The sequence below is a fragment of the Thalassophryne amazonica genome, chromosome 2, assembly GCF_902500255.1.
Source record: "Thalassophryne amazonica chromosome 2, fThaAma1.1, whole genome shotgun sequence".
Taxonomy (NCBI): Eukaryota; Metazoa; Chordata; class Actinopteri; order Batrachoidiformes; family Batrachoididae; genus Thalassophryne; species Thalassophryne amazonica.
This window is the reverse complement of record NC_047104.1, coordinates 46,099,223-46,125,635: the sequence shown is the minus strand read 5'-3', so window position 1 is coordinate 46,125,635 and position 26,413 is coordinate 46,099,223. Positions and strand designations below refer to the sequence as shown.

The following is a 26,413-nucleotide window of genomic DNA, read 5'->3' as shown; positions in this document are numbered from 1 at the left end:
TTTGGCACGTTGGAGAGGTGTTCTCTTCACGGATGATGCGAAGGAGATGTGTTGCACTGCATGAGGCAAATGGTGGTCACACCAGATACTGACTGGTATCCCCCCCAATAAAACAAAACTGCACCTTTCAGAGTAGCCTTTTATTGTGGACAGTCTAAGGCACACCTGTGCACTAATCATGGTGTCTAATCAGCATCTTGGTATGGCACACCTGTGAGGTGGGATGGATTATCTCAGCAAAGGAGAAGTGCTCACTATCACAGATTTACACTGGTTTGTGAACAATATTTGAGGGAAATGGTGGTATTGTGTATGTGGAAAACGTTTTAGATCTTTGAGTTCATCTCGTACAAAATGGGAGCAAAACCAAAAGTGTTGCATTTATATTTTTGTTGAATATAGATTGACTCTTATTTATATATAAATATATAGTTCCTATATCAGTATTTGGTGGTTGATTCCCTCCCCTGACAGTTAATAATTGATAACAAAGAAGTAATTTGTACTTCCAGTCAAATTTTATCTTGCATAGTTTCAATCAGTACCACACAGTGAGGTTTACAGAACATAAATACATTTCCAGGGTTGGGTAGGATTACTTTGAAGGAATACATGTGGATTACATGTACCAGGTCTGTTAGAAAACTATCCGACCTTTTTATTTTTTGCAAAAACTATATGGATTTGAATCATGTGCGCTTGCATCAGCCAAGCTTGAACCTTCGTGCACATGCATGAGTTTTTTCACGCCTGTCGGTTGCGTCATTCGCCTGTGAGCACACTTTGAGTGAGCAGTGGTCCAGCCCCCTCGTCGGATTTTTATTGTGAGGATGTCTGAACAATTTGGAGCTTTGCTGCATCAAATTTTTCCAGAAAGTGTGAGAGACAGCCAGGTGGAAACCATTTGGAAGATTCAGACGGCTTTCAGGAACGATTCTATGGGGATCACACAGATTAAGGAGTGTTACAACCGGTTTAAAGACGGCACACAATGGCGGAGGGCGCGCCGCTCTCTGAGCGGAGATCGACAGGCTGAAACGACCAGATCATTTCCAAACTGAATGCTGTGTTGATCCGAGACGTCGTCTGACTACTACAGAAATGGCAGAAGAGGTGGACATACCACTTTTTCGGCACATTCCACTGTTACAGGAGTTTTTTTTCATGAAAAGATGTGGGGAGGAATTTGCGCGTCGGGACGGAGCCACTAATGGCGCGGGACAAAAAGCAATGCCGTGATGAAGCCTCACAGGACATGTTGTGGCATGTCCAGCTCGTCCACAATTTCTTGGATAGTCACATGACTGAAAAGCCACCGAAAGCCATCTGAACCTTCCGAATGGTGCAAGAGCTGGGCATGTTAGGACATGTCCTGTGAGACCAACACGGAGGTGCTTTTGTCCCGCGCCATTAGCAGCTCCGTGGCGAATTCCTCTGCTCCTCCTCCTCTTTCCATGACAAAAACTCCTGTAACAGTGGAATGTGCCGAAAAAGTGCTATGTCCACCTCTTCTGCCATTTCTGTAGTTGACAGACGATGTCCCGGATCAACACAGCATTCAGTTTGGAAATGATCTGGTCATTTCAGCCTGTCGATTGCCACTCGGAGCGCAGCGTGCCCTCCGCCATTGTGCGCCGTCTTTAAACCGGTTTTAACACTCCTTAATCTGTGTGATCCCCATAGAATCGTCCCTGAAAGCCGTCTGAATCTTCCAAATGGTTTCCACCTGGCTGTCTCTCACAGTTTCTGGAAAAATTTGATGCAGCAAAGCTCCAAATCGTTCAGACATTTTCCTCACAATAAAAACCGACGAGGGGGCTGGACCACTGCTCACTCAAAGCGTGCTCACAGGCGAATGACGCAACCGACAGGCGTGAAAAAACTCACGCATGCGCACGAAGGTTCAAGCTTGGCTGATGCAAGTGCACATGATTCAAATCCATATGGTTTTTGCAAAAAATAAAAAGGTTGGATAGTTTTCTAACAGACCTTGTATGTATGTACATACATTTGGATTACTTGTAATCTGATTACTTTTGGATTACATTTCAAAGATCGAAGATCTTTAGATTGTTTAGATCAATGTTTGGATTCAGTCAATATAAGATATTTGAAAGTCAGAATGGTCCATCATTTTCATTATATCTGATACAAGAAAAATCAATTTGTTTACATTAGAATATTGGCATTTGCTGTTATTGTATTTACTCTGTCATATGAAAAGTAAAAGCACAACTAACACAAGAAAATGATTAAATCTGTTGCCTCAGTGCTGTCTTTCACAGCTGGTGAGTATTGCTGTATTTGTTATGAAAATAACAAGACTGACATCTGTAAGTTTCTCTTAAATAGCCAGGAGCTACTGAGCATTCACTGGTACAAAAATAACAATAGATTCTTAAAATTTAATGAGATCAACTCTGAACTTGGAGACAAATTCATTGAAACAAGCAAAAGCAACATGCAAGAAGGAAAAAACAGTTTCTCACGTCATATCTTTGGACCTGCAATCACAAGGTCACTGATGAAAGCCAAAGAAAGTGTCAGGCTTGATGAGTTTTGCCTGAGCAGCTCAGAGCTTCAAAACCTGTTTTATCTTTATTTGGCTTCTCAAAACATGACCCCCCTCCACCCCAGAGGTTTGCTATGGGGTAAGATATATGCGACTGCTTCTATTGTCTTACCGCTCAAAGTTTCTCATATAATTTTGTATATACTCCCCCATTGTAGACATACCTTGGTATGTGGGGTATCTCTCTGTGTTCTTTGTGAATATGACAATTCAAGATTAATGCAGCAGACAATGGGGGATTTTCAAGTTGCTGCTAGAGCAGCGCCTACGCGAATGCGTGATGACGTCACAACTCTTTCCGGTTATGGAGACGGAGTTTCGGTCAACAAGAACTGTCAAGAAACTTTCTCATCACTCACTGGAGTTGTGTGGAGGTCGGAATCGCCTTTTGAATGCTTGAATAACAATGTCAGTCGCACAGGGAAATCATACGAGGTCTATTAGAAAAGTATCTGACCTTATTATTTTTTTCAAAAACCATATGGATTTGAATCACGTGTGATTGCGTCAGACAAGCTTGAACCCTCGTGCGCATGTGTGAGTTTTTCCACGCCTGTCGGTTGCGTCATTCGCCTGTGAGCAGGCTTTGAGTGAGGAGTGGTCCACCCCCTCGGCAGATTTTCATAGTCAGGAAATGGCGGAATGATTTGGGCTTTTTTTCCATCAGAGTTTTTTCAGAAACTGTTAGAGACTGGCAGCTGGAAACCATTCGAAAAATTTATCTGGCTTTCGGTGAAAATTTAACGGGCTTCACAGAGAATAAGGACAGCTTTAAGGACGGCTTTAAGGACGCTCGGCGCGCCACGCTCCGTGCCGCCATCGAGAGCCACAAACCACCGGATCATTTCTAAACGGATGGCTCTGTGGATCCGAGACCATCATGTGCACTTTCTCTGGTTATCACAAGAGCTGGACATCAACCATTTTCCGGTGGATTTCACTTTTAACAAGAGATTTTGTCATGGAAAGCCGAGCGGAGGCTTCGCGCCTCACGACCGATTTGCTGATGGAGCGAGACAAAGGAACACCTCCGTTTTGGTCTCACAGGACGGCTTTGAGATGGTGTTCAGACAGCTGTCGGTGGTTTTTCCATCGAGTGATTATCCGAGAAATTGTGGATGTGCCTGGACATGCCAGAACATGTCCCGTGAGGCTTCATCACGGCGTTGCTGTGCGCCATGCAGCACCGCCGCGACGTGCGAAGCCTCCACTCCTCTTTCCATGACAAAAACTCCTGTAACAGTGGAATGTGCCATTCATTTCCAAACTGGACACTGTGTTTTATCCGGGACATCGTCTGACTAGCACAGGAATTGTGAAAGGATGTGGACATCAGCACTTTTTCGGCACATTGAGACAGACGTGCGGAGGAATTCCGCACGTCGCGGTGGTGCCGCATGGCGCACAGCAACGCCGTGATGAAGCCTCACGGGACATGTTCTGGCATGTCCAGGCACATCCACAATTTCTCGGATAATCACTCGATGGAAAAACCACCAACAACTGTCTGAACGCCATCTCAAAGCCATCCTGTGAGACCAAAACGGAGGTGTTCCTTTGTCTCGCTCCATCAGCAAATCAGTCGTGACGCGCGAAGCCTCCGCTTGGCTTTCCATGACAAAATTTCTTGTTAAAAGTGAAATCTGCCGGAAAATGGCTGATGTCCAGCTCTTGTGATAACCAGAGAAAGTGCACACGACGGTCTCGGATCCACAGAGCCATCCATTTAGAAATGATCCGGTGGTTTGTGGCTCTCAATGGCGGCACGGAGCGCGGCACGCCGAGCACCCTTAAAGCCGTCCTTAAAGCTGTAGTAACAGTCCTTATTCTCTGTGAAGCCCGTAAAATTTTCACCGAAAGCCAGATAACTTTTTTGAATGGTTTCCAGCTGCCAGTCTCTAACAGTTTCTGAAAAAATTCTGATGGAAAAAAAAGCCCAAATCATTCCGCCATTTCCTGACAATGAAAATCCGCCGAGGGGGCTGGACCACTCCTCACTCAAAGCCTGCTCACAGGCGAATAACGCAACCGACAGGCATGGAAAAACTCACACATGCGCACGAGGGTTCAAGCTTGTCTGACGCAATCACATGTGATTCAAATCCATATGGTTTTTGAAAAAAATAATAAGGTCAGATACTTTTCTAATAGACCTCGTATAGTAGTGAGAACATGTTCATTGTGCCCAGAATGTGGGTATTTTGGTCGTTGAACTTTCCTAGCAACGAATGTAAAGCCCCGGTCACACGGCACTAACGAAGGACACTGAAGCCAAAAAGAAACAAGAAATCTGGACTTACGTTGACTTTTGGAGACATCGTTTAACTGGTGTCCAGCTTCGAACGGTCAGCTGCTCTGTGAGGGGTCATAACAAGCCGATCATTCGGTTAACCGCTCTGTGAGGCATCATAACAGCCAATCAGTCAGCCGCTCTGTGAGGCGTCATAACATCCGATCGGTCATCCGCTCCATGAGGCATCATAACAAGCTGTTGTTTCTAATGATGCCAAACACGAGTGAGAGGCTCCCTAACCAGAAGTCTCGGTTTCAAGATGGTGGTGCAACTTGAAAAGTGTCCATTAACAAAACCAACACAGGTTGACCTTACAAAGGAGATAAATGGAACAGCTTTCATATTGTGCTTTTATGCTCAAAGGCCTTTACAGTAATGTCTCACATTCACATGCACGCACGCACACACACACCAATGTCAAAGACCTGTCATTCAATGCGCTCAACTGCACACTGAGATCAGATTTGGGATTATAGACCTTGGGGCTCTTAGTGATTTCCCAATCTGACAAGAATTTAAACCGAGAATTATCTGGTCACAAACTTTAACCACTTGACCATCACCACCTGAGTTGATTCAGGCTTGAGGGACTCTTGGATATGGGTTTACATGCTAATAAGGCAAACATGGTCTTCAAGACACTACATATCAGCAGTACTGAGTGGTGAGATGTACATATTTACACCTAGTTACCTCATGTGGAGTGCATGTTGCAGCATGAATGTTGCTATATTTGCGTACTAAAATATAGTACTTCTTTTTTAAAGTCTGGCTATGTTTCGTCAGTGCTTAATGGTAGAAAAGTTCATATTCACATCATGGAAGCTGACATGGGGCACACAATGCCTTATAGTTTGTACTTAACACTCCAGAAAGTTGCCTGCGTAGGTGCAGGTGCAGGGCACTTAAGCAGTGTGCAGGCTGCTGGCATGCAAGAAATTAAGGATTAACGACCCTGCTCAAGTGATCTATTAATTACAGAACCAATTCCTCCTTACAGATGTAGGAATGAATGTCTTGGCCAAATGCAATGGCAGAATTATTTATTTATCCGGTGTACAAGATTTATTCTACCTTATACATTGTTCATACAAAATAACACTGAGTGCTACACTTCTTTCTATTAATTTCACCTCTGTGGCCACTCTGTGGCTCTGTGGGTGTGAACACCTCTTGTGCATACCTTGAAAGGCAGGTCCTTTGAAAACATGCAGATTTTTTTCTTTCTATCAATTGTTCTCATTTGGGGGTTTAACAATGGAAACATGAACCTCCACCTCATGTAAATTCTTTATGGGCATCTGGTGGACCTTTACTTTTGGTGAGTGTGTCATTATCACAAGCAAATGTATAGTGTGCGCTATACACACACAAACATACATCCCTGTCTAACACCATATGCACATCTGCCTGTAATAACATGTATGCAACACCCTGTAATACACATTTTGATATATTACAGGAAGTACGACACCAGAAGACATTTTGCTCGATCTGCTGCCACACAGTCTCATCTCAGCAACACACACAATCCTATTGCAGTTATTCCATGCACACTGCCGTACAGTGTACTAACACACAATCGCATGACGTCATCCTGGAGTGTGTGTCCATCTTCATTCTCTCTGTCTCCTCCTGCTCACTGGCAGTCTGTCCCTCTCTTTCTCTCTGGCTGTGCCGTGACCCTGACTCGCCTCTGCATTAGATAAGGAAGTTCAAAACACACCGACACACAATCATGCACCCATACACTCAAACACAAACATGCATTTCCTCAAACAGGCACTGATCACACATACTCGAACGCACACTTGAAGCAACAGAACCAGGTGCTGTAATTCACAGCATTTTTTTTCTTGATTACTTCATTAACTGCATGTTTTTGAAAAAGGAAACTGATTAACAGACAAAAGGAGAGAAAGAGAGAAACTACAGGTTAGGGAGTTACGCCAGCTGAAATCACTTTTTTTTTCCTTGTGTACTTTGGCTGAGAAGTACTGTTAAGCCTGAAGAGGTCACCAGGCAATGACAGGGTTAACACATGCAAAAGTTTACAATCAGCAGTGCTATGGTGTAGTAAGGGAGTACCTATGGTGTAGGTATTCAGTAAGTGTGAGGAATTAAAGATATGCTAATGAGGAAATGTCTTCCAAAGAGAAATTGCACTGCTGTGATTAATATGCAAATAAATGTACCAAACCACCCATAATCTTATCAGCTCCCCTACACCTCAAATTGTACTTCAAATAAAGTTTCTTCCATGCGATATTAATATTGCATTCACAAGATAAATGCCTTTGTCCTAATTAATATGCGCAGAACTCCAACAGGTAGTAACACAGAAGGATTTTGTTAAAAAGATGTGAAATTTCAGCTACAATTTGCCAGAAGGTAAGTGGGAGACTTGAGCCTGGATTTGATCTGTTTTCTTTTATTAAAATCCTGCTCTGCTCCACTCCACCATGAAGCTGTGACTGCTGATGTAAAAGACAAAAAGTTAAACAAGGTCCAATTTCTGCAATCACAGCCACTGAAGCCTACAACTCATTCAGAGCTCACTGGTGTCTTGGTGGCTTCCCTCATGACTCTCTTTCTTATACTGTCAGTTTGTGAGTTTTAAAACCATAAATTATCATACTGTTTATATTTCTTAATGATTAGTATAAAAGAAGTTCCAGAATTATTCCATGGAAATGTTCATGTGTTCATCAAAAAAAAAAAGGCTGTAAAAGTGGTGGTTAATGCAAAATTCATCAAAGTCTGCCTATAACTATAACGTATATTTTAGTTCTACATTTTCTATTTAAGTAAGTAAAAGTAAGAGCCCCATAACACATAACACGAAGTTGGGCAAAAGTCGCAGAAGCGTCTGAAAAGGGGGGGGGAATGAATTGGGGAACTGTGAAAAATTCCAACGATTCCACAGTGACAGATTCATACACGCTCATGTGCATGCGCACGTACACAGTGCAAGCACATGGGAGGTGTGATACCCCATCGCATTTACACAGCAGTGGAGCTGGACATACATACATAAATCAAATCAAAATAATGAGAGAGCACAGAATATTAGAACAACACGGAATGTACTGTTTAAATGTAAGACAATCATGTTACTGGTCATGATTCTGTTTTCACTGTAAGCAAACAAACAAAAAAAAACACACACAAAAAAGAAAAAAAAAAACGCCGCAATCTTTAATATTTAATTCCTGTTATAAAGAGTGGACAATACAAGTATCATTCTTCTGTTCCTCTGTACATGAACCATGGACATAAAAAAGTAAGAACATGAGTGGATGCACATATCATGGACACATCAGCAGCTCCGTGTGTCCAGCGCAAAGCGCGATGAAGGACACGTCATGTGGACGATAACTCACATAGTTGATGTGACATTTGAATCGCCAGCTGTGCGTTCACATGATCAGATGGATATCTTCACATGGGGCAGCCTGGCTGATGATGTGCGCACTGACGTTGTTGCCGACCACATCGCAAAGGTGTTATGTGCTTTTATTTATTACCATGTGAGGACAGCATGCCAACACATGTGCATCACGGTGGAGTGTTGAGAGGTGCTGTTGTTCATGGCTCGATATGTGTTCTCCAGCTGTGAGCCACGAGTACACAGCAGTCATCTGTTCCAGCTGGACATGACAGCCGTCCAGATGTGCACTGCCGTGGACAGCGATCACATTCCGGTGTCACACACCCAACAGTGATGACAAAGTAAAATCTCTTAAATCATTCTAAAGTCATTTCTAAGCAGAAACAAGGCTGTTTTAAGCAGTAACGAGGTGATAATTGGTGCTTCGCGACTGACATTTTGAAAGGACAGAGGCGCAGTGAAGTCATCGTCTGGCTGCTGCGCTCTCATCGCTTCCTCCATCTTTTATGATGAAATAATGCTGAATTTATGTGGAAATGATTGTTGTAAAAAAGCTTCAGATATCTGTCGCTGAGAAACGAGGTGATAATCAGTGAACTGCAGCTAATGCTGGTAACACACTTGTGGAGCACTTAGAAAATGTGGGGCCATTTGCACAGCCAGCTCTAAAGTGCTCTCTATTTTCATGCTGGGAGCATGAATGTCCCCACCTTTTCTAAGTGCCCCGCAAGTGGTGTTGGATACTTGTGGATGGCACCTGGAGTCCAGCCAGGAGTGGGTCAAATGGCCATTCGTCCGGCATTCGGCCGCTAATGTGAAGGCTGCCTCAATCGCGCCAATTCGGTCATGGTTTGACATGGCCAATGATTTCGTGGAGCTCCTCAGCTGCAGCATGATATGTTCGACTTACTTACGACATGCCATGCAAATGATGCGAGCATGATCAGGTGGCCTTGCGACCTCATCTTGCCTGCCTTTCGAATGGGTTTCCAATACAGGCAGCACATGAATGTAGAGTGCATGTGCTGTGCCCGAATGGATGTGGTGACTGCTGTACGAGGCCAAGTGTGGCTCTGATTTTCCACGATGGCCATTTGAATCCTCCATGTGCCATTCTGCCTCACTCGTGTTATCTGTGACGGGGCCCTAAAGTAAGTCCCTTCAGCTGCTCCCTTGTTTTCATTAGGGATCGCCACAGCAGAGCCAAGGTGGATCTGCATGTTGATTTAGCACAAGTTTTACACTGGATGCCCTTCCTGTCACAACTCCACATTACATTTTCCATTTAAGTATATAAGTTTATTTAATACTCTGATGTCCGACTGACACAAACACCAACAGAACATACAAACCACACATAAAGCACTTTGGTTTGAGCCACTGCCCCACAATCCCACTGCAAAAACAATATTTCTACACATACAATATTCAGACTCTCCTTGGCCAACAAGTTTTAAAAGCATCACTTGTCTTCAGAAAAGCTGCAGCTGCACTTAATTACTGCCCATCTTGGTAAAATGCTAATTATGGCACTTGCGGTGCCACTGGATGGATTTGAGAAAATAAGTGACCATCCTGACTGACATAAACCAGATTCACTAAAGACAGAAAATCTTTCAAAAACTGATAAGTCGTGACCAATATTGATTGCTACTTTGTGGTGGATCATTTTTCATTGTGTCAGACGGCAAAAAACAAAGGAAATGCACTTTGCTTTGCTTTAATGCACCCGCAACCACAACAGCGACTGTGGGAGGAACGGTGGGCAGATAAAATTACAATTCCCAGCACAATTCCAACAAAAGTCACTGAATAGACAAACCCAACTTTTATCAAGTCTGATGAGCTATCACCATCACCATGTGGTTGTAGACCTCTTCAAATTAGACCTTTTTCATCAAACTTATGCAAACTGATATTCCCATTCTCCAAGGTCTAACTTAACTAAATATACCAGTTACTTTGATCTTAGACCTTGGCTATGCCTGCCTCAAGAGCCATGCAGTTTTTTCAAAAACGCTGCAAAATTCGGGATATTATGTCCTTGTTTTTTTGTAGCTTCCCAGAGGTTAATGCTATAGCATTGAAAGTGGTACCAAATGAAAGCTAATAAAATTGTCTTGCATATGGTGTCAAACACATGAACACCTGTGTAAATTTTAACTAATTTTAAAGCACAAACATACATATTTTTGATGCTTGGAAAGGATGACATCATATGATACATAACTTTATCTCAAAAATGTTACTCTATAGTCTATACAGCTTTAGTAAAGCTGTATAGACTATAGAGCTATAGAACTATAGACTATAGAGCTCATGAAAAATTAGTGCAAAAACAAAAGTGTTGGATTTATATTTTTGTTCAGTGTATAACTGTTTCCTGGAGGTTAATGCAAAATATTAAAATGCATGTTTTGTTTTAATAGCAGTGCTAATATATTCAGTTTCATTTGGCTCATTGTAACTGAATATTTTACTCATTACTTCCAGTGAAATTTATGATTTTGTTTACTTGGTGATAATTTGGCTTTTTACTTGTCAAACTTGTCATGTGATGTTCACTGAGCTTGACGCAGCATACAGCTTTAGCAAAGCTGTATAGACTATAGAGTAACATTTTTGAGATAAAGTTATGTATCATATGATGTCATCCTTTCCAAGCATCAAAAATATGTATGTTTGTGCATTAAAATTAGTTAAAATTTACACAGGTGTTCATGTGTTTGACACCATATGCAAGACCATTTTATTAGCTTTCATTTGGTACCACTTTCAATGCTATAGCATTAACCTCTGGGAAGCTACGAGGTCTGTCCGTAAAGTATAGGTCCTTTTTATTTTTTTCAAAAACTGTATGGATTTCATTCATATGTTTTTACGTCAGACATGCTTGAACCCTCGTGCGCATGCGTGAGTTTTTCCACGCCTGTCGGTGACGTCATTCGCCTGTGAGCACTCCTTGTGGGAGGAGTCGTCCAGCCCCTCGTCGGAATTCCTTTGTCTGAGAAGTTGCTGAGAGACTGGCGCTTTGTTTGATCAAACTTTTTTCTAAACCTGTGAGACACATCGAAGTGGACATGGTTCGAAAAATTAAGCTGGTTTTCAGTGAAAATTTTAACAGCTGATGAGAGATTTTGAGGTGATTCTGTCACTTTAAGGACTTTTCACGGTGCGAGACGTCGTGCAGCGCTCTCAGGCAGCGTCATCAGCCTGTTTCAAGCTTAAAACCTCCACATTTCAGGCTCTGTTGATCCAGGACGTCGTGAGAGAACAGAGAAGTTTCAGAAGAAGTCGGTTTCAGCATTTTATCCGGATATTCCACTGTTAAAGGAGATTTTTTTAATGAAAGACGTGCGGGCGGATTGCAGCGTCGGCTCGCAGCCGCCGCGACGCTCCGTCACAGGAAAAACACCTCTGCTGGAAGCCTTAAGGACAAGTTGGAACATCTCCAGCTGATAAACAATTCCTCATATACTCACTCCACTGAAAGCCATCAAAAGCCGCCTGGATTTTAACAAATGGTTATCAACACGGAGGTGTTTTTCCTGTGCCGCCGCACCGCGTCGGCTGCGTCCCGACGCGCGGACCCGTCCGCACGTCTTTCATTAAAAAAATCTCCTTTAACAGTGGAATATCCGGATAAAATGCTGAAACCGACTTCTTCTGAAACGTCTCTGTTCTCTCACGACGTCCTGGATCAATAGAGCCTGAAATGTGGAGGTTTTAAGCTTGAAACAGGCTGATGACGGTGCCTGAGAGCGCTGCATGACGTCTCGCACCGTGAAAAGTCCTTAAAGCGACAGAATCACCTCAAAATCTCTCATCAGCTGTTAAAATTTTCACTGAAAACCAGCTTAATTTTTCGAACCATGTCCACTTCGATGTGTCTCACAGGTTTAGAAAAAATTTTGATCAAACAAAGCGCCAGTCTCTCAGCAACTTCTCAGACAAAGGAATTCCGACGAGGGGCTGGACGACTCCTCCCACAAGGAGTGCTCACAGGCGAATGACGTCACCGACAGGCGTGGAAAAACTCACGCATGCGCACGAGGGTTCAAGCATGTCTGACGTAAAAACATATGAATGAAATCCATATAGTTTTTGAAAAAAATAAAAAGGACCTATACTTTACGGACAGCCCTCGTACAAAGAAAACAAGGACATAATATCCCGAATTTTGCAGCGTTTTTGAAAAAACTGCATGGCTCTAGAGGCAGGCATAGCCAAGGTCCAAGATCAAAGTAACTGGTATATTTAGTTAAGTTAGACCTTGGAGAATGGGAATAATATCAGTTTGCATAAGTTTGATGAAAAAGGTCTAATTTGAAGAGGTCTAATGTGGTTGCCACTAAAAAGCAGCACAACTTTATCAAAAGACAAATGCCTTCATACTATACTGTATGTGTTAATGTTTGTGTCTTTAGGTGTCTGTTCAGCCCAGTCTCACACTTTTTCTTCCTGCTCCTGTCACTAAATGAGCCGCATTTTCATGTTTTTTTTAATTTTGCTAATTCTAACATTACACCTGAGCCATAACCCCCACAGACTCCCCCCCACCACCACCACCACCACCACCACCAGCGTCACCCCACATTTCGTGCTCCCCTTACCAAAGGAATTTGTGCTCCCGTCACGAAAATGTGGCACTTTTTGTGACAGTATCACGAACCAATAGACTGATGTAGTTTTCGTGATGAATGAACCAGACTGGTCTATTTTTTTTAGTGCTTCGTTTGTGCTGGTTTGTGCCGTTAAAATTTTCGTTTCTGCTGCTTTAGTTCCTGAGATATTAAGAGTTTTATTTTTGCGCAAAGTCGCAGGGACACACACAGCGCGAGCAGGCGAGTGCACTGCTGCTGCTGCGTTCATGTACTGTTGGAAATTACAGGGCTTCTTTTGTTCTTTCAAACTCAGCAGTGATTCCTGAAAGGAGCATGGCTTTCATTTTATTTTTGGTAAAATAATTCACTGTATCCAAATGTTGTGTCTGTTCAACCACAAAAGTGTACAGGGCCTTTGCAAACATTTTGCCTTCCAGCTGCTGACTCAGCTCTGTCCAAACATTGGCAGCTGGAGTGGCTATTTTGACGCCTCTTTTGAAGTGCAGACAAATGCAAGAATTGAATCCCTGTCTATGGCTTTTGGGGCATCTAGTTAAAGAATAAAAAAAATGATTAGCATTGATCAAAAGATTAATTCTGGCCTATACAAGGTCTATTAGATAATAAACCGACCCTTTTATTTTATTTAACTATATGGATTTGAATGACGTGCGATTACACCAATCATGCTTGAACCCTCGTGCGCATGCGTGAGTTTTTTCACGCGTGTCGGTGACGTCATTTCCCTGTGGGCAGGCCTTGAGTGAGATGTGGTCCCGCCCTCTCAGCTGAATTCCTTAGTTTCACACGCTGCTTGAGATGGCGCGCGTTGTTTTATCAACATTTTTTCTGGACCTGTGAGGAATATCCGAGTGGACACTATTCGAGAAATTAAGCTGGTTTTCGGTGAAAAGTTTAACGGCTGATGAGAGATTATGGGGTGTTTCTGTCAGTGTAAGGACTTCCCACGGAGCGGGACGTCATGCAGCGCTTCCAGGCACCATCGTCGGCCTGTTTCGACCTGAAAACATCCTAATTTAAGGCTTAATTCACCCAGGACGTCATGAGAGAACAGAGAAGATTCAGAAGAGGCCGGCATGAGGACTTTATGCGGACATTCCACTGTTTAAGGACATTTTTTAATGAAAGACGTGCGCGCAAATTTTCCGAGTCGTTTCCATGACGACTCGGCAAATCTGTATGCGCCGCGACAGGAAAAACACCTCCGTGTTGAAAACCATTTGTAAAATTCAGGCGGCTTTTGATGGCTTTCAACAAGTGAGTAACTTTCATTACAAAATGTCCGTTAACAATGGAATGTCCGAATAAACTCCTCATGCCGACTTCTTCTGAAAGTTCTCTGTTCTCTGATGACTTCCTGGGTCAACAGAGCCTGAAATGTGGAAGTTTTCAACTTGAAACGGCGAGACGCTGCCGCCTCGAAGCGCAGATCGCCGTCAGGCGCCGTGGGCCGTCCTTACGGCGACACTACCAGACCAAAATCTCTCATCAGCCGTTAAAATTTTTACCAAAAACCAGCTGAATTTATCGAATGGTGTCCACTCAGTTGTGCCTTACAGTTTTGAAAAAAATTTGATCAAACAAAGCAGCAGTCTCTGAGCCATTCCTAAACAATGAAAAAAAATCGACGAGAGGGTGGGCGACTCCTCACTCAAAGACTGCCCACAGGCGAATGACGTAACCGACAGGCGTGAAAAAACTCTTGCATGCCCACGAGGGTTCAAGCATGTCTGATGTAATCACACGTGATTCAAATCCATATGGTTTTTGAAAAAAATAATAAGGTCGGACACTTTTCTAATAGACCTCGTATAATGTGCTTGGAGACATAAAACCAGTCAGTCTCTAGCAATCAACACACAAATACCTGGGTCTTTTGTGCATTTGCAAATAAAAGTATTACCTGTTGAATTTTGAAAATGTTAGCTACGTATATCATGTTAGCTATATTATCATGTTAGCTATATCATGTGCCAACTCTATACTTTAAGTAAAACCTCTGTATTCAACAAGTCCACTTACTTTGTCTTGAAATCCGATTTAACTGAGGGTAGTAAAAATAGCACTGAGATAGTAAAATTGTGTAAAAGTCATTGAATGTTTTTTTCAGAATATGTGTTGATTCGCGGTGAAAGTAAAGCACAGTTCATTCAAAATGTAAATCATTTATTAATAAAAAATGCCCTGTAATTTCCAATGGCACCTGAATGCAGCAGCAGCAGCACCATGCGTGTGCCCGTCATCGTAACGCAAAGAGAAAACTCGTAATAAATCACAAACTAAAACAGCTCAAACGAAAATTTTAACGGCACAAATCTGCACAAACGAACCACTAAAACAATAGACCAGTCTGGTTAATTTCGGAGCAAGCTGGGGGGATGGTGAAGTCTGAATGACCTTAAAAATAATCTTTAATATATCAGAAACTAAAGCAGAACAAACGGAAATTTTAACGGCATAAATCTGCAAAAACAAACCACTAAAACAATAGACGAGTCTGGTTCATTTTGGAGCAAGCTGGGGGGATGGTGACCTCTGAATGACCTTAAAAATAATCTTTAATATCTCAGAAACGAAAGCAGCACAAACGGTAATTTCAACGGCATAAATCTGCACAAAAAGAAGCACTAACCAATCAGTGTGTTTGCTTGGATTTCTTACATGGATGGGGGGTCAGCTTCACAGAGCTTGTCATCTCCTCTCTGCGTTCTCACACAGCGATGCCAGCAGCAGTGACCTAAATCACAACAGTTGACTTTTGATGTCTGTTGTGGTTTCATTCCTTTGTTATCAGGACTCACAAACAAGTGGCAGAACTTTAAAAACATTTAAACTGCACTCTCCAATCCTTTTAAAGACTCCCTGAGTGCAGCTCAAGCAGCAACACTCGAAGTGCAGTTCCTTGACTGGCCACTTGAGGCTGGCTCCAAAACAGCACATTCTCATAGAAGCCCATTTTAACATGTTGAATTCAGTTGTTGGTTTGCAGTACCAGGGGTCGTGCTTGGTCAATACACACTGATTTGGTCTCTTTCCCCCTTTCATATTTCAGTAGTGCTTACAGCAGAGTCATGAGGTAAAACGGCGGCTGTGTGCGCGGGTTATCAGAACCCCTCAACCTCCATAGTTTTACACATTTAAGTACTTCAGTCTGGTTGCTCACCTTCAGTCATCAGCCGGACTAAATACAAAACAAGTCTCAGACGACAGGAAAAATAGGGGAGGCTGCACTCTGTGTGTGTGTGTGTGTGTGTGCATGCCTGTGCACGCTAGACCTCGTCTATTATATGGTCTTTCAAAGAGTCCTTGAACGTATCTGCCAACAGTAGACCAGGCAATATACAAGGAGTTGTGAAACCTGCCAGGAGAGAGAGAGAGTGTGTGTGTGTGTGTGTGTGTTCACCACAATGTCAGCCAAGATATGAACAGAGCTTTTATTCCTCAGTCTTGGTCTGCTGCCATCTCCTACCCCTTAAAACAGTAAATGGATGAATGAAAGACCCAGACAGAGAGAATCAGAGCCAGACAGGAGAAGAATTAAGTTTGACAGTTTGAAGATTTCACCAGCTACACCTGACATCTGAGTCCAACATGTAACCTCAAGAGAAGAGCAATGCCTCTTTAGTACTGCGAACACAAAAGTGCACACCAGTGATCCAAAGAAGACAAAGAAGTGTGATGACTAACCCAAAGGCGCAAACAACCATATGTGCCCATACACACACACACACACACACACACACACACACACACACACACTAAAGAAGAAAAATGTTACCCTCCCATACTGTACATGTTCCATTTCTTTAGCAATATGAATATTAGCAGCATGGTGATTGCCAATCAGAAAGGAGCAGTGAGGAATCATGAAGAGATGACATGTTGCACGTGGATACAAAGAGTCAATGCTCAGAGAGGTTTGCATATCACTCGCTCCGTACCAAAAACAATAGAAGAGATCCAGAAAGGGAAATGCATTTTTCCACTTCAGTAAACAAACTACATATTCATCTCATCATAGAAAGAACACTGGAAACCCAAAATGTTCCCATTCAAAGGCATCAAATACTGGTGCTTTGCCAAAGCTCTTGGCGCCATTACAGGTACTCCTCTATACAGACAGAGTAGGTTGCTCAGTGGGATAAATCAAATCAAATCAATTTTATTTATATAGCGCCAAATCACAACAAACAGTTGCCCCAAGGCGCATTATATTGTAAGGCAAAGCCATGCAATAATTACGAAAAAAACCCCAACGGTCAAAACGACCCCCTGTGAGCAAGCACTTGGCGACAGTGGGAAGGAAAAACTCCCTTTTAACAGGAAGAAACCTCCAGCAGAACCAGGCTCAGGGAGGGGCAGTCTTCTGCTGGGACTGGATGGGGCTGAGGAAGAGAATCAGGAAAAAGACATGCTGTGGAGGGGAGCAGAGATCAATCACCAATGATTAAAAGCAGAGTGGTGCATACAGAGCAAAAAGAGAAAGAAACATTCAGTGCATCATGGGAACCCCCCAGCAGTCTAAGTCTATAGCAGCATAACTAAGGGATGGTTCAGGGTCACCTGATCCAGCCCTAACTATAAGCTTTAGCAAAAAGGAAAGTTTTAAGCCTAATCTTAAAAGTAGAGAGGGTGTCTGTCTCCCTGATCCAAATTGGAAGCTGGTTCCACAGGAGAGGAGCCTGAAAGCTGAAGGCTCTGCCTCCCATTCTACTCTTACAAACCCTAGGAACTACAAGTAAGCCTGCAGTCTGAGAGCGAAGCGCTCTATTGGGGTGATATGTTACTATGAGGTCCCTAAGATAAGATGGGACCTGATTATTCAAAACCTTATAAGTAAGAAGAAGAATTTTAAATTCTATTCTAGAATTAACAGGAAGCCAATGAAGAGAGGCCAATATGGGTGATGCATACTATAATAATGAGCAAGGCTACCAATTTGTAGGTTCTGGGCTTGATTCCAGGACAGGTAACTTGTTTGTGTCCATGGACAAGACACTTCATCTCCATTGTCCCAGTCCACCCAGCTGTAAATGGGTACCAGCCTTGGCTGGGGAAGTAACCTGTGTCAGACTGGCATCCCAACCAAGGGGAGTTATAGAGCGTCTGATGCAAATGGAAAAGCGCAACATAAATGCAGTCCATTTACCATTTAAAAATGGGTTTTGTATCATTAGAGAACAGCTATGATCAGGTGCTGCCCTGATGTCAGTGCCAACAATCACATTGAGATTTACTTGTGACAGGCTACAAAATGGTTGTAAGGTTAGGTTTAGAGAAACGGTTAACTTTAACTTCATCCATGATGTGCTCGTAACAGATGAGGAAAATGCTTAGCAGCCATAAAGGAGGCAAACAGAAGTTAAAGCCAACAGTGAACCACTTTTGTAAGACACAACAAAGGGCCCTGTCAGACTGTCATCATGCTGACCAGCCAAGTAACACCACATGCAAATAATTCCCACTGAGTGTCAGGGCCACCTGAGGCACTCGCACTTCTCTACCTTTTTATATATCACTACATTTCACCATACTGTATACTTCATATTCAATTCATACCCGATTCTGTGCTGTACTGCACTTTACATGACACCTAAATAGATCATTGCAATTTGATTGGTTTATTGTATGTCATGTGACATTGATTATTTGTCCCATGTACAACTGATGTCACTTACTGTGCATTATTGCATTATTTACCATTCATTATTATTTTTATATCATATACTGTACAGTATATCATACAGTGCATTTTGCATTTGCACTAGCTATATTATATCTTAATATCAATAGACAACTCCTAGCATAATGGATGTTTTTTCAAGTTGCGATAGAGCAGCGCCTACACACATGCGTGATGATGTCACAACTCTATCCCGTTAGGGAGACGCGGTTTCGTTCAACAACAAGAACTGTCAAGAAACTTTCTCATCGCTGTTTGGAGGTAGGAATAGCCTTTTGAATGCTTGAATAATGATGTCAGTCGCACAAAGAAATCAAATAATAGTAAGAATGTGTTCATTGCACCCAGAATGTTGGTATTTTGGTCATTGAACTTTCTTACCAATGAATGTAAAGCCCCAGTCACATGGTACTAACAAAAGACACCAAAGCCAAAATGAAACAAGAACTCTGGACGTATGTTGACTTTTGGAGACATCGTTTAACCAGCGTCCAGCTTCGACTGGTCAGCCACTCCATGAGGTGTCATAACACCCAATCAGTTAGTTGCACCATGAGGCGTCATAACATCCGAACGGTTAGCCGCTCCGTGAGGCGTCATAACAAGCACTTGTTTCTAATAACGCCAAACATGCGAGCGAGAGGCTCACTAGCCGGAAGTCTCTGTTTCAAGATAAATGGACTGCATTTATATAGCACTTTTCCATCTGCATAAGACACTCAAAGCTCTTTACAAATAATGCCTCACATTCACCCCGATGTGAAGCTGCTGCCATACAACGTGCTCACTACACACCGGGAGCAACTAGGGGATTAAGAATCTTGCCCAAGGGCCCTTAGTGATTTTCTGGTCAGGCTGGGATTTGAACCAAGGATTCACTGGTCTCAAGACCAAAGCTTAACCACTAGACCATCACCTCCCCTCAAGACAGCGGCACAACTTGAAAATCTCCCATTACAGATTATATATGACACTTTGATGTACACTGCTATGGTTGATGGAAATCAACAGGTGAACTCATGATTAAAAGAATGAGTAACAACAACAACATGCTGGTTCAACAACAGGTGCCAATGTGCACTTACATGGCACCGTCAAGGGGCTTCATGGGCATAGGCAGAATATCTACCCACATATCCAGCATGCTCTACATCTGCACATGATGTGACACCAGTTGTCCCCTCAAAGCATTATAATGTGATACTTTGGGCATGAAAGTGAGTTTGGCAACCTGACCATGATGATGGAATTAAACCACAAATGTAGGCAACATAGACAGCATCCCTATCATGAACAACTCAATGCAAGGAAGAGAAAACAGAAAGTTGAAAAATTCAACCAGTTTGCTTCAAACTGGCAAAGCACTAAAAAGCTGAAAAGTATGACAACCCTTGAGGTCAGTAATTGCCAATAACACTTTTCTCTGGGTCTGTTGACAGACATATGTTTTCTGTATTTTTTGGAGTATAAGTCACACCTTTTTTCTGTATGTGGAACTCACTTTTTAACATTTTTTCCTTGGAGGCGACTTTAACAATGGACAGGAATTCAGAGTAGCACATGTGCACTCCACACTTTGTGCTGTTACTTAACATAAGGACTCATTTGCTCACTCATCTTCAACCACTTACTTCAATTGCGCACAAAAGTCTCATTTGGGAACGGGCACTAAAGGGGTAAAATATGACGCATATTATGTAATTTCTCTAATTGTGGGGGAGAAACCACGGCATTTTCAATGGGTTTTTGGGCAAATTACACGCAAACAAAGTGAAAATGCAAAGAAAAAGTGACAATGCGGCAGAAAGTGGACGTGTTGCAGTTTGTTTACGACTCAGAGCACAAACGTGTCAAAGCGGTTTTGCAGGTGAGAGAACGGAGATACTCGGGTTAGCTGTGTAGGCTTAACACTTACTGACACAGCATCTCTCATTTGCCTTGTCTTCCCTTCTCCACTGGGAACTGAAAAAACCATTGCAAATCACTCCTTTAAGGCGCTCAGGTCCTCATGTTTCTCATCATTTTCTCAATACCTGCTCAAAGGAAAAACTAATGATTCAACAGAATATAGCCAATTCGTTGTGATCATAATAAAGTACATATATTTTGTCTGTCAGCTCATATTTCATAAATACTATGACTAAAGAAAGCTACTAAAATAGCTAGCTATTGATGTTTCAGATATTTTATATACTTCATAAATTTAATAAATTCACTAAAAAATATTTTCAGTATTTTATTTTGTAGAATTGGAGATTGCTCTAGTATAAATAATACACTTATTGTTATTATTATTATTATTAACAATTGTGTGATTTTTTTCGGGGGGGGGGGGGGTATATAAATTACACCAGAGTTTAAGTACCAGGACCTTCCAAACTATCTAACAGTAACCTTAACTTGTACTCTTTAAACTCAAAAAAAAAAAATGCAGTACTTACAGAGGAGAATAAGTCAGCCTTAAGCCATAGGCAGATATACAAATCTTTCTGCTTTATCCCTGCTCTATGTAGCAGCTCTCATTTTTTGCATTTCTTTCTGTGCTCTGTCATCCATTTGTACTCATATTAACAAGTTTCCTCACATGAGCACTTTCTGTCTCTCCGCCTTCAGACAAGAGGAACCATTGTATTTCCTAAGATGCCTTGGAGACGGAGGCCCGGAGTGCCTGTGCACGGTTGTCCTAGTTAGAGAACAGCTGTCACATTCTGCTGTCACATGCTGCACAGCTGAGACTGACCTCGACTGTCTCCATCCACTTTATTTTAAAACAACTCAGCCACAGTTTTCTTTTGGCTGTTGCTCATTTAATCGATTTCCATTTCAGCGATCTGTATTTTTCAGATTTATCACCTAAACTGACAGTCCCTCTCTTTGTCTTTCAAGCTTCAGTCCTCCCACTTCATCCTTTTTAACCAGACAGAGTAGGAGGTGAGGAATTAGACTGAGTCTGAAACACATGGCTTGAACATTATTTGTAAAGGGACCTTTAGATTCAACTTTTTGCAGACGATCATCTCAGGAAAGACATGTTATACAATGTTATAGAATTACAGCTACTGATTCCTTTAAAAAAATAATTAGCTCATTTGCAACATCCTGGAAACCTTCTTAGGGATTCAAAAACACATACTTCAGTGTTTGAAACATAATTTGTCTGCCAGCTCAAATAGGATAGAGACAAATAAGGGAGCATTATACATCAATCAAAGTCATAAAAAGTCCAAAGGTCTTGTTTGGGTGGTGGAAACTAACTTTCCCGCACATCCCCCAACTGTGGGACAATAAAACAGAAGCAGAACCATTTGCCTTTATACTGAATGAAGTGAAATCATTGAAAATATATCCACCTAAATTATTTTCTGAATGACAGCAGAATATCTTCTGGGTCTTGAAAGCAATCTCTTTCCAGCTGAAGATTTCCCTTCATAATGTTCAGCTGTTTTCATTTTGTTGTTCCCTCTATTTTGGTGAGAAAAAAAAAACAACTTTCCTTATTCAGATTCATTCCAGTAGTATTCTGCTCTTACTAGGATGCAGTAGTTTTCTAGCTTGGCAGATAGTTCTGGAGGAAATCCCTGAAGAAAGTAACAAATTTAAAATATGGTTTGACCGAAACAAATCTTCATTAAACTTAAAAAAAAAACAGGGATGAAGTGGAGGGGTAAGAGTCACTAGGTGTTCACAGGAAACAGCTATTTATTTCTATATTTATTTATTTGTTTATGTTCATTGTTAGTTGGTTTTATAACTCAGCCACATGGGGTGTGCAGCCAGTACATTCTGAGTGCCGGTCCCAAGCCCGGATAAATGAGGAGGGTTGCGTCAGGAAGAGCATCCGGCGTAAAACAAGCCAACCCAACTATGCAGACTCAGAATCGAATTCCCATACCGGATCGGTCGCAGCCCGGGTTAACAACGTCCACCACCGGTGCTATTGCCCAACAGGGTGCCGGTGGAAATTGGGCTACTGCTGGGCGAAGACGACGAAGAAGAGGAGGAAAACGTTGCCACGAACAGCGGGAGAAGAAGAAAACTAGAAGGGTGGAAATGAGAGTGGGGACTTTGAATGTTGGTAGTATGACTGGTAAAGGGAGAGAGCTGGCTGATATGATGGAGAGGAGAAAGGTAGACATATTTTGTGTGCAAGAGACCAAGTGGAAGGGAAGTAAGAGCAGGAGCATCGGCGGTGGGTACAAGTTGTTGTACCATGGTGAGGACAGGAAGAGAAATGGTGTTGGGGTCATTTTAAAGGAAGAGTATGTTAAAAGTGTGTTGGAGGTTAAGCGAGTGTCTGACAGGGTGATGAGTGTGAAGTTGGAAATTGAAGGGGTGATGATGAATATCATGAGTGCATATGCCCCACAGGTAGGTTGTGAGATGAAGGAGAAAGAAGATTTCTGGAGTGTGTTAGATGAGGTGGTGGAGAGTGTGCCCAAGCATGAAAGAGTGGTGATAGGAGCAGACTTCAATGGGCATGTTGGTGAAGGGAACAGAGGTGATGAGGAAGTAATGGGTAGATATGGTATCAAGGATAGGAATGGGGAAGGACAGATGGTAGTTGATTTTGCAAAAAGGATGGAAATGGCTGTGGTGAATACCTACTTTAAGAAAAGGGAGGAGCACAGGGTAACATATTAGAGTGGAGGAAGGTGCACACAGGTGGACTACATTCTTTATAGGAGATGCAAGCTAAAAGAAATCACAGACTGTAAGGTGGTAGCAGGAGAGAGTGTCACTAGACAGCATAGGATGGTTGTTTGTAGCATGAATTTAGAGGTAAAGAAGAAGAAGAGAGTGAGAGCTCAACAAAGGATCAGATGGTGGAAGCTGAAGGAGGAAGACTGTTGTGTGAAATTTAGCGAGCAGGTGAGAGAAGCACTAGTTGGAGGGGAAGCAAGTTTGGACAACTGGAAAAGTACTGCAGATGTGGTGAGGGAGACAGCTAGGGCAGTACTGGCTATGACATCTGGACAGTGGAAGGAAGACAAGGAGACTTGGTGGTGGAATGAAAAGGTCCAGGAAAGCATAAGGAGAAAGAGGTTGGCGAAAAAGTTTTGGGATAGTCGGAGAGATGAAGAAAGTAGACAGGAGTACAAGGAGATGCGGCGTAAGGCGAGAAGTGGCAAAAGCAAAGGAAAAGGCATATTGCGAGCTGTATAAGAAGTTGAATAGTAAGGAAGTAGAAAAGGACTTGTACCGATTGGCCAGACAAAGGGACAGAGCTGGAAAGGATGTGCAGCAGGTTAGGGTGGTAAAAGATGCACAGTAGTAATGTGCTGACAAGTGAGGAGTGTGTGCTGAGAAGGTGGAGGGAATATTTTGAAGAGTTGATGTATAAAGAAAATGAGCGAGAGAAAAGGCTGGATTATGTGGTGAGAGTAAATCAGGAAGTAAAAGAGATTAGCAAGGACGAAGTGAGGGCTGCTATGAAGAGGATGAAGAGTGGAAAGGCAGTTGGTCCAGATGACATTCCAATGGAGGCATGGAAATGTCTAAGAGAGATGGCAGTAGAGTTTCTAACCAGATTGTTTTATAAAATCTTGGAAAGTGAGAGGATGCCTGAGGAGTGGAGACGAAGTGTGCTGGTTCCTATTTTCAAGAACAAGGGTGATGTGCAGAGCTGCAGTAACTACAGAAGCATAAAGCTGATCAGCCACAGCATGAAGTTATGGGAAAGAGTAGTAGAAGCTAGGCTTAGAAAACAGGTGAAGATCTGTGAGCAGCAATATGGTTTCATGCCGAGAAAGAGCACTACAGATGCAATGTTTGCTCTGAGAATACTGTTGGAAAAGTACAGAGAAGGACAGAAAGAGTTACATTGTGTGTTTGTGGACTTAGAAAAAGCTTATGATAGGGTGCCAAGAGAAAAGTTGTGGCATTGTATGAGGAAGTCTGGAGTGGCAGAGAAGTACGTTAGGGTAGTGCAGGACATGTACAAGAATAGTGTGACAGCGGTGAGATGCGCAGTCGGAATGACAGACTCATTCAAGGTGGAGGTGGGATTACACCAAGGATCAGCTCTGAGTCCTTTCTTGTTTGCAGTGGTGATGGACAGGTTGACGGATGAGATCAGACAGGAGTCCCCATGGACTATGATGTTTGCAGATGACATTGTGATCTGTAGTGAGAGTAGAGAGCAAGTTGAGTCTAGTCTGGAGAAGTGGAGATATGCTTTGGAGAGAAGGGGAATGAAAGTCAGTAGAAGCAAGACTGAGTACATGTGTGTGAATGAGAGGGAGCCCAGTGGAATAGTGCAGTTACAAGGAGTAGAAGTGGTGAAAGTAGATGAGTTTAAATATTTGGGGTCAACTGTTCAAAGTAATGGAGAGTGTGGTAGAGAGGTGAAGAAGAGAGTGCAGGCAGGGTGGAGTGGGTGGAGAAAGGTGGCAGGAGTGATTTGTGACCGAAGAATATCAGCAAGAGTGAAGGGGAAAGTTTACAAAACAGTAGTGAGACCAGCTATGTTGTATGGTTTAGAGACAGTGGCACTAACAAAAATACAGGAGGCAGAGCTGGAGGTGGCAGAGCTGAAGATGTTGAGATTCTCTTTGGGAGTGACAAGAATGGACAAGATTAGGAATGAACATATCAGAGGGACAGCTCAGGTGGGACGGTTTGGAGACAAAGTCAGAGAGGCGAGATTGAGATGGTTTGGACATGTGCAGAGGAGGGACCCAGGTTATATAGGGAGAAGGATGCTGAGGATGGAGCCACCAGGCAGGAGGAGAAGAGGGAGACCAAAGAGGAGGTTCATGGATGTGCTGAGAGAGGACATGCAGGTGGTTGGTGTGACAGAGGAAGATACGGAGGACAGGGTGAGATGGAAACGATTGATCTGCTGTGGCGACCCCTAACGGGAACAGCCGAAAGACAAAGAAGAAGAAGAAGTTAGTTGGTTTTATATTTTCTGTTGTGGTTTCTTATCAGGTTCTTTTTGTTTCTTTCTCTAAAATTGTATTGTAGCTTTATTCATTATTATTACTATTGTTGTTGCTATTATTATTAATATATAAACAAAAATAAATTAAAAAAATATTACAATTTGTAATACACTTGACTCTTTTACGACAACAAACGCTGAGCCATTAATTATTATACTGAAAACAAATGCACACAAACGTGCTGAGATGCAAACACCTTAATGCTAACTTTAACACTGAAAATGCCATAGACATGCTAACGTATTAGCATCGGTGCTGTTTTTAAGTTATAAAATATATCTATCAACTGTTTTAGAAGACCATAACAGGTCGGTTGAACATAAAAAAAGGTAAATAATACTCACAGACAAATGCTCTGTGGGGTTTTAGTAGGGAAAGATGAAGATAAAGCAAAATCAAACAAAGAACCAACAAAGCAGCGGGTCCATCACTGCTTTATTGCTTCAACTTCAAAGAAGAGCTGCGCTGCAGAAACCCTGCAGGGGTTCTGTAATCAACAAAGAGACATGATCATTTTCGTGACAAACACCCCCAAAAACAACGGCCGCTCTGAAGGACCGATAAGGGAATGGTTAAGCAAAAAGGCTATTGATATTGGTGGATCTAATAATTTCTTAACGATACCCAAAAATAACTGGTTCTCAATACCCAACCCTACTACTGATAGCTGCTAAAATTGATTAAACAACATGGAAATTTCAACAGAAATATTGGAGCACAGACTTCTTAAGTAATCTACTAGGACAAATAACTGCACAACAAGCCACATTATTACAGATATTTGTAATAAAATGCTCAGAAAGGACAGACACAATCTCCCACAACAGATAGCAGCCACTGCTAGCAGGGCTTTCTGACAGCGGAGCTCTGATTTGGCTCAGTGGCACATAACAGCTGTCACTCAA

The 26,413-nt window shown here is 42.4% G+C and overlaps 1 protein-coding gene and 1 long non-coding RNA gene across 3 annotated transcripts in view; both read right to left on the bottom strand.

The window, feature by feature from the left end:
• The window catches only part of mmp15b (matrix metallopeptidase 15b), a 118,229-nt gene that overhangs the window by 79,641 nt on the left and 12,175 nt on the right, over positions 1 to 26,413 (bottom strand). The window lies entirely within an intron of this gene.
• Positions 4,705 to 26,319, bottom strand: LOC117523922. Its single transcript, XR_004564643.1, has 3 exons — positions 26,254 to 26,319; positions 20,916 to 20,935; positions 4,705 to 4,716 (listed from the first exon to the last, which is right to left on the bottom strand). It is a non-coding gene; the product is annotated as an uncharacterized LOC117523922 (long non-coding RNA).